A 7412-nucleotide genomic window follows, 5' to 3' on the forward strand; every position below is an offset into this window, starting at 1 on the left:
GGGTCTTTTTTTTTTTTGTAACTACTTGACTGATTTAAGCCTCTGGTATCTCTTCCTCTGTTACCTGGAGATTTCCCAAATCCTAATCTCTCTATTATGCTCCAGGCTTCAGTCCCCTCCTCTCTCTTATTTATCAGGTCCCAACTGTGGGACTTCACACCCCCAGGCTCACTCCAGGTGGGCAGCGCCCTGTTCGGACTGTACTTCTGTCCAACTGAGAGCTGTTTTTGTGTTGGGTGGTCACTGTCTGAGTTAACGCTGTTGGGGAGGGGGAGGAATTGGAAATCAGGTACCTGCTCAAATGGCAATCCGATCTGAGATCCACACCCACCACACAATGGCAAGGAAGGTTTTCCAAGATGGAGTCAGTATGCTTCCAGTGCCAGGGTGTCTGGTGATGTGGGGGAAGCTGGATGATGGCCTTATGCTGTGGATAGGTAGCAGCCAAGTGACCTGCGTGGGAGCAGCGCGCAGTCTGGAGTTCTACAGAGGTGCTGATAGGTGTTTCTGCTAAGCCACTTGTGAGCCATGCATGAGCTAGAACTGAGAGCTTTGGGTCCGAAGTCCAGAGACTTACTCCTGCCCAGAGGCTCTGATTTCTGCGTGTGTGGTCGCAGTGCTGGTTATTTCTGCGAAAATCCACTGGCCCCTGGAGATCCGGTCTTGTAACTGCCCCCACCTAATATGGTGAGAATGTTTAGCCAAGATGGTGGTTGTCTGCTTTCAGCACCCGGGTGTTTGGTGAGGTTGGAGGAGCCAGGCGATGGCGTTGTGCTGTGGGTAGGTAGCAGCTGGTGACCTGCGTGGGAGCAGATTGAAGTCTTGGCGATCTGCAGATGTGTTGACAGGTAATTCTGCTAAAGTGCTCACTGAGTCTTGTGTGAACTGGAACTTTGGGCTTTGGGTCCTTCTTGAACACTGAGGCCCAGAGCCCTGTATGGTGATTTCTGCAGAGAGTAGCTGTATAGGTCCTCTAACACTCTCAGAGATGCCGTATTCTGATTAGGTGAGATCTGTATCACAGAGCAGCAGAATGCTACCTCCCTCTGGTCTGAAATCTTGAAACTGTCCCCATCAGTCAATTCTTGAAGAACTAATTCCATAGGGTTTTTTCTTGGTAAGTAATGAGGAGGTGGTTTTATTTTGTTTTAAAATTGACCTCTAGGGCTGGGGGTATAAGTCAGTTGGTAGAGTGTTTGCCTCACATACACTACGCCCTGGGATCAATCCCCAGCTCTGCCAAAAAAAAAAAAAAATTGACTTCTAGCAGTGCCTTTTAATGTTACCTCCAGGATTTCATCAGTAAACCTATTCCTGCCTCTGACAGTGTCACCAGAGGAGCTCCTCCCACCTGTAGAGGGGCTGCCACATGGGGACTGCAGGGACTCAGTCTCCTTCCTTCAGTACCTTCTGAATCTCCTTCCTGGAACAGACTCTTCCACAGCTGGAAAGAACTCCCTCTACACTCATCCCAAGTGGATGCACAGACAGCTCTGGGACCCTTGATCCGCAAGGTCCTTGGGCAGCAGAGGATTCTGTCTCAGGGTCAGTGACACCTGTGGCTGTGGCTGTGCATTTTACAGAAGGAATGAAAGCATCCAGATCTTCACCAGAAGGAATCTACAAGTGTGTGATGCTGGAGAACTGGGGAGTTTGATCTGGTGGGGTGAGCCCTGCTCTCAACCCCACGCACACCTCCACTCCCTCCTCCCCTCAGGATATGACACTGCACCCTTCCTTGCCCAGGAGCCTCCCACCTCATCTGGCCAAGCCTATACCTCTCCCTCTCTGGACCCGGCAGACCTGGACTTGGTTCTCAGCAGGCGTACACAGCTCTTTCCTCCTCCACCAGCAGAGCTTCCTGGCCTCACACCTGACTGTGTCCCAGCTGGATAGAAGAGAAGGCCAGGCTGAGGCTGTGGACACAGAGAGGGTCCTGACCAGGTGTGCAGGAAGAGCAGGCTCTGGGGAAGGCAGTCGTTGGTAACATTCAGAGGCAACACTTGCAAGAACAGACTGTGGGAAGAACATGGGAAGGAAGAATTCCAGGGCGCCAGGGAGGGGACAGAGGGAAGCCAGCATCATACCTTCGAGGGTTGGGCTGAGGCAGGGAGAGCTTTGGCCATGGCTGGGGACAACCCAATGGTGGTGTGGGCGGCTGTTCTGGCCCATCAGCTGCAGAGGGAGGGTGTGTCTTGAGTCACTTGGTGGGTTAGTTGGTGATCTTCTCACACTTCTCGCAGTTACTTTCAGGCTCCTCTCCTAGCTCCCCTGCCTTGCTGACCTGTAATTCTGAGATCTTTGGGTGTGCCTTGTCCTTCCCAACAGGTCTCTTCCTTAGGTCACTCCTCCCCTGTCCCCCTGGTGCTCACTTGTGGCTCCTTGACATCATTGTAAATCCAGGGCCCCACGGTGAATGGGATCTTTCGTTCCTGATGTTTCCCTTTCAGATTCCTCAATGAAGATCAACTGGGATCAAGAAGGAAGGACCTTTTCAAGAAGCGGAGTCTTCTGACAGCCACAGGCGGAGCATCAGAAGCACTCCTTTGGGATTTCTTGCTGAGGCCAGAGGAGGGCAGAAGCAAGGAGGTGCTGGAGCACCTTCCAGGAATGCATCAAGAAGGCCCTGCCTGGGAGAAAGGCTTCAGAACAGTGGCCATATCCCATGAGGAAATGCTCCCTGGAAGAATGACCTGCAATTTAATGAATTTGGAAGAAACTTCAGTCAAAACTTATCCCCTAAAATGTCACAAAAGTTTGGGGCTGGGGCTGGGGCTCAGTGGCAGAGCACTTGCCTCACACATGTGAGGCTCTGGTGTTTAATTTTCAGCACCACATAAAAATAAATAAACTAAATGGAGGGCTGGGTTGTGGCTCAGTGGCAGAGTGCTTGCCTAGCATGTGTGAGGCACTGGGTTCAATTCTCAGCACCACATATAAATAGAGGTCCATTAACAACTAAAAATATATTTTTTATTTATTTTTTTATAGGTAAGATAAATCAGAGGATAATGTATTGGGATAGTTTTGTTCTTGTTTACAATCAAAAAGCCTTACATGATCAGGGATTGATAGGAGTGGGAATGACAAATGTACATTTCAGACTTTCATCAATAGTGAAAAAATAAAGCATTTTTATAGACTTAAAACTTGTCATTAGTGCATTTAGATTTTGAAGAAAGAATCAAAATGTAAAATACCTCTACAATTATACAATGTTAATAGAAATTGTCCACATACTGAGGCCATTTTTAGTGAGCTACCATTGTTTAAATATAAGAAAAGTAACTTCTTGGTCCAAATTAGTGAAAACTTAAAAAAGATTGTCTTTAGAGAACATTATTTGAGGACAATGCTTTTTCAGACAGATTCTGATATTCAAAATCACTATAACATAATTTAACCTTTAAATCGCACCTTAAAAACCTGTCAGATTTCCATTTCTCCGTGAGATATTCTCACCAGTGTGTTGTTCAATTCCACAGGTTAAGCTTTCTTCATTATTATTAAGAACTTCATACATAGTAGGGAGATTGCCATTCATTGCTTTGTCATCTTTTCGAAAAGACACAGGCAGACTTGCTAGACTAAAGCTGACATCTTTAAAGGCATGCAACAAGAATATCCCCACAATGATTGTGAAGAAGCCACTCAGAGTCCCAATGATATCATCAGCAGGCATATCTTGCCACTCCTTAAAAAGAATAACTTGTAAAGAAAACGTAATATATTGGTGTTACAAGGGAAGTGTTGAATATGTCCAGGGCCCGGTTTAGGTAATTGATCTGTGTGCTCACACAGATGAGGAGGCTCAGAGGCAGAACCCAGGCCAGGGGATGCCGCACCACAGGCTTTCCAGCTAACAGTTCTTTGATGGTGATGCCCAAGCCCTTTGCACAGGACACTGAAAATGCTCCAATCACAGAGCAGATTGTTATGTACACAAGAATATTTGTCTGTCCATGTCGAGGTCCCACCACAAAGATTAATATCAAAGACACAATGACCACAATTGTTGCAAATACCACAAAACCTGGATCACCTAACTTGTATGACATTTCATGTAACGTCTCAATCTCCTCTTCCTTTGGAGCATGGATGACCATAACTGTAGATCCTAGAATGCTTAGCAAACATCCAATTTTCCCATGAAGATCAAGTCTTTCATTTAGAAAGTATGAAGAAAGAATGGCACTTACGAGGACGCTGAGAGCTCCCGTGGAGTCACTAGCGTGGCTGGTGCAAAGGCATATGCAGCGAAGTTGGCCACCTCGCCTGCCCCCATTGACAGTAGTCCAGCCCACCACAACCGTTCTTTAAGATATGCATGGCCACCTTGACCTGCTCTCATGGATCCTTTTCTGGCAAGTTGCAGAAGGCCTTTTTTTTTTCAAAATGAAACTCCCTCCTATGAAAATGCTGGAGGTCATAGCCAATCCCAAACTAATATAGAAATCATATTTTCCACGCCCTGGGCTCATTTCGTTTGTCACTTAAGAAGCTCCTGTGAATGACATTGATTACGGAACAGAGAAACTGCAGCACCGAAGGCAGGGGGCGCCGTCTTGACATATGTAAGTCTCATGGGACTGAGGGCCACCGCCGAGGAGAAAAAAACATATATTTTTTAAAAATAAAAAATAAATAAAATGGAGATATTATGTCCATGTATAACGAAAAGATTTTTTAAGTCATAAAAGTTCTACAGAAGTGACAGTGACCCATAGTTGTGGCAGATGTGGAAGAGCTTCAGAGACAATCCAGGTATTACTCTACACCAGCAAATTCATAGAGGAAAAGAACCCAAGAGTGCCAGGGATCAGGGAAAGATATTTTAGTCTCAGTTCAAATATCAGGGAACATAAAAGAATCCTCAGTGGAAGAAAACCACAAGGGGGCAAAATTGCAAAGTATGCAGTTGAGGGAAGACATAAAGAATGTCCATGCGCTTCTGCCCCTTTCAATGCTTTATTCACTCAAATCACTCCATACCATTTCACTCTGTAGGTTCTTAATCAAGAAAATGACAATCCTTAATGCTGGGCACTGCAATAGACATAATCAATCCACAGCAAATAATTCTAGATTAAGTCTAAGCACTGCAAACACACCTGATCATGACAGGCTAACGACAGACATCCCCTCTGCAGGATAAGTTCAAAAGTCCTAAGTCTTAGGCTTTATGTCCAGCAGATACCCACCCACTCAGACTGTGGTGACCAGGTCCGGAACCCAGGCAGGCTTTTCCTGGCGTGGAGGGGACAACCAATTGAGAAGAGGGTGAGTTCACTCATGGTGTGAGTTCACTCCTCACCCACCAGCATAGGCCCATACTGAGGAGGAAGTTTTGGGGCATCTGAAAGCTTCACATGGAGCCCCTCAGCACCTGGCCTTTCACCTAGAGAGAAGTTGCGGCTCTCACCAAGGTCCAGACGAGGCGGTAGAGTTTGAGAGCGGTGAGGATCATGCAGAGGATCAGGAACGATGACAAGTGGGGTGTCAGGTCCTCATCAGGCTCTCCAGCTATAGTGAATCCCGTTCATCAGCTCTATTATTTATATTAAATTTGGGGGCTTTTGACCCCCCTTTCAATCCTTATCAGCTACCACTGGATTTCTCAGTGACGTCATTTACCCTGGGGTCAGAAACATCTGGTCTGGTGTCTCCCCCCCCCCCCCATCTTCTCGCCCTTCCCTCTTATCAGGCGAGGACAGCCTGCCAGGGGCTTCACTCTGTTGATCAGGGTCAGGGGAAGTGACTTGTCTGAGGCCACACTGGAGGGCTCTGTGGGTGTGCCTGGAGAGCCTGCAGGTTTCAAACTGGAGTTTTTAAAATGGAGTTGCTTAGGCTCAGGCCTAGGGCCATCCTCACAATGACTGATAACCTTCCTGCAAGCTCCCACTCTGTCCACCACCAGGTGACTCCTGGAGAGGAGCCTGTGGGCACATTGCACACGGGGAGCTTATAGTCAGAAATCACAGCTCACTCACACTGTAGGGAAACCCCGTGAACACAGAGGAAGTGGAAAAACCGTCCATCAAGTCACACCTTAGTGGCTCTTGGAGAATTCAAACAAGAGAGCCACCTCACAAATGTGAACAGTGTAAAGGCAATTTCAAAATTCACATCTTATTCCCCATCATGAAATTCATACTGGGGAGAGTCCCCACCATTCGAGAAATTTGGGAGGTGCACTGGCCAGAACTCCACCCATCCCTATCACACCCTTCACATTGGAGGGGCCCTATGAATAAATGACCCAGAGAAGCCTGTCACTTGTAGGGCACACTGTACTCAAGGCCAGTGGACACACATGCAGAGAGCCCAAAAGTGCAACAGGTGGGTAGGCTAGTACTAGCTGCTTAGGTCTTACTTGATAACAGACAACTCACACTGCAGAGGAACACTTCCCCTGCAAAGCGTGCAGAGGCCCAGCCAAAAGCACTCAGTTTGGGCTGGGGATGTGGCTCAAGCAGTAGCGCGCTCGTCTGGTATGCATGCGGCCCGGGTTCGATCCTCAGCACCACATACAAACAAAGATGTTGTGTCCGCCGAAAACTAAAAAATAAATATTAGAAAATTCTCTCCCTCTCTCTCTCTCTTAAAAAAAAAAAAAAAACAACTCTCAGTTACTCAGAGTTACAGAACACCCATGGGAGGGAAGAAGGCAACCTCTCAGGGACTGCTCAGAAATCAGCATGAGAAGATTCACACAAGGGACACATCACACAGGTGTGAGCGTGTGGGAAAACCAAATTACAGACCTCTGAGAAGTCATACTGCAGAGAAATCCCAAATTGCAGAGTGGCTAAACCTTGTGAGAGTTCACTCCTCCCCCACCAGCATAGAGCCATACTGAGGAGGAAGTTTTGGGGCATCTGAAAGCTTCACATGGAGCCCCTCAGCACCTGGCCTTTCACCTAGAGAGAAGCTGCTCAGTGTTATGATAAATACAGTGATGTTTCTAACTGTATTAACCACCCTAAATTTCATTCTGTTAAGAACTGAACCTGCATGGCAGACGTGAGATGGCCTCCAGGTATGGCCCACACATTTTTTGTGGGGCGGGGGTATTGGGGATTGAACTCAGGGGGGGGGTTTAGTGCTGAGCTACATCCCAACCCTTTTTATTTTCATGTTTTGATTCAGCATTTCACTAAGCTGCTTAGGGCGTTACTAAGTTGCAGACGTTGGTCTTGAACTTGTGATCCTCCCGACCAGCTTCCTGACTTACTGGATTCCTGGTGTACACCTCCATGCCTGGCCCACACATTGTTTTGAAGGCACAATTCATAGTGAAGAGGGATTGTGGAAATGTCCCATAAGATGGTACATGTGCTTGGACCTCCAAATTTTGTAGACTTTTATTAAAGTTCTCAGCTGTTTCATACCAATATCTATCTTGCTGCAAA

At 47.1% G+C, this 7412-nt stretch overlaps 1 pseudogene; it reads right to left on the minus strand.

Annotated features, from left to right (window-relative positions):
• Nucleotides 1-2951: 2951 nt before the first annotated feature.
• Nucleotides 2952-4481, minus strand: LOC114105523 (magnesium transporter NIPA2 pseudogene; annotated as a pseudogene).
• Between the last annotated feature and the right edge of the window lie 2931 nt (nucleotides 4482-7412).

The sequence above is a fragment of the Marmota flaviventris genome, chromosome 15, assembly GCF_047511675.1.
Source record: "Marmota flaviventris isolate mMarFla1 chromosome 15, mMarFla1.hap1, whole genome shotgun sequence".
In the NCBI taxonomy this organism is placed as follows: domain Eukaryota; kingdom Metazoa; phylum Chordata; class Mammalia; order Rodentia; family Sciuridae; genus Marmota; species Marmota flaviventris.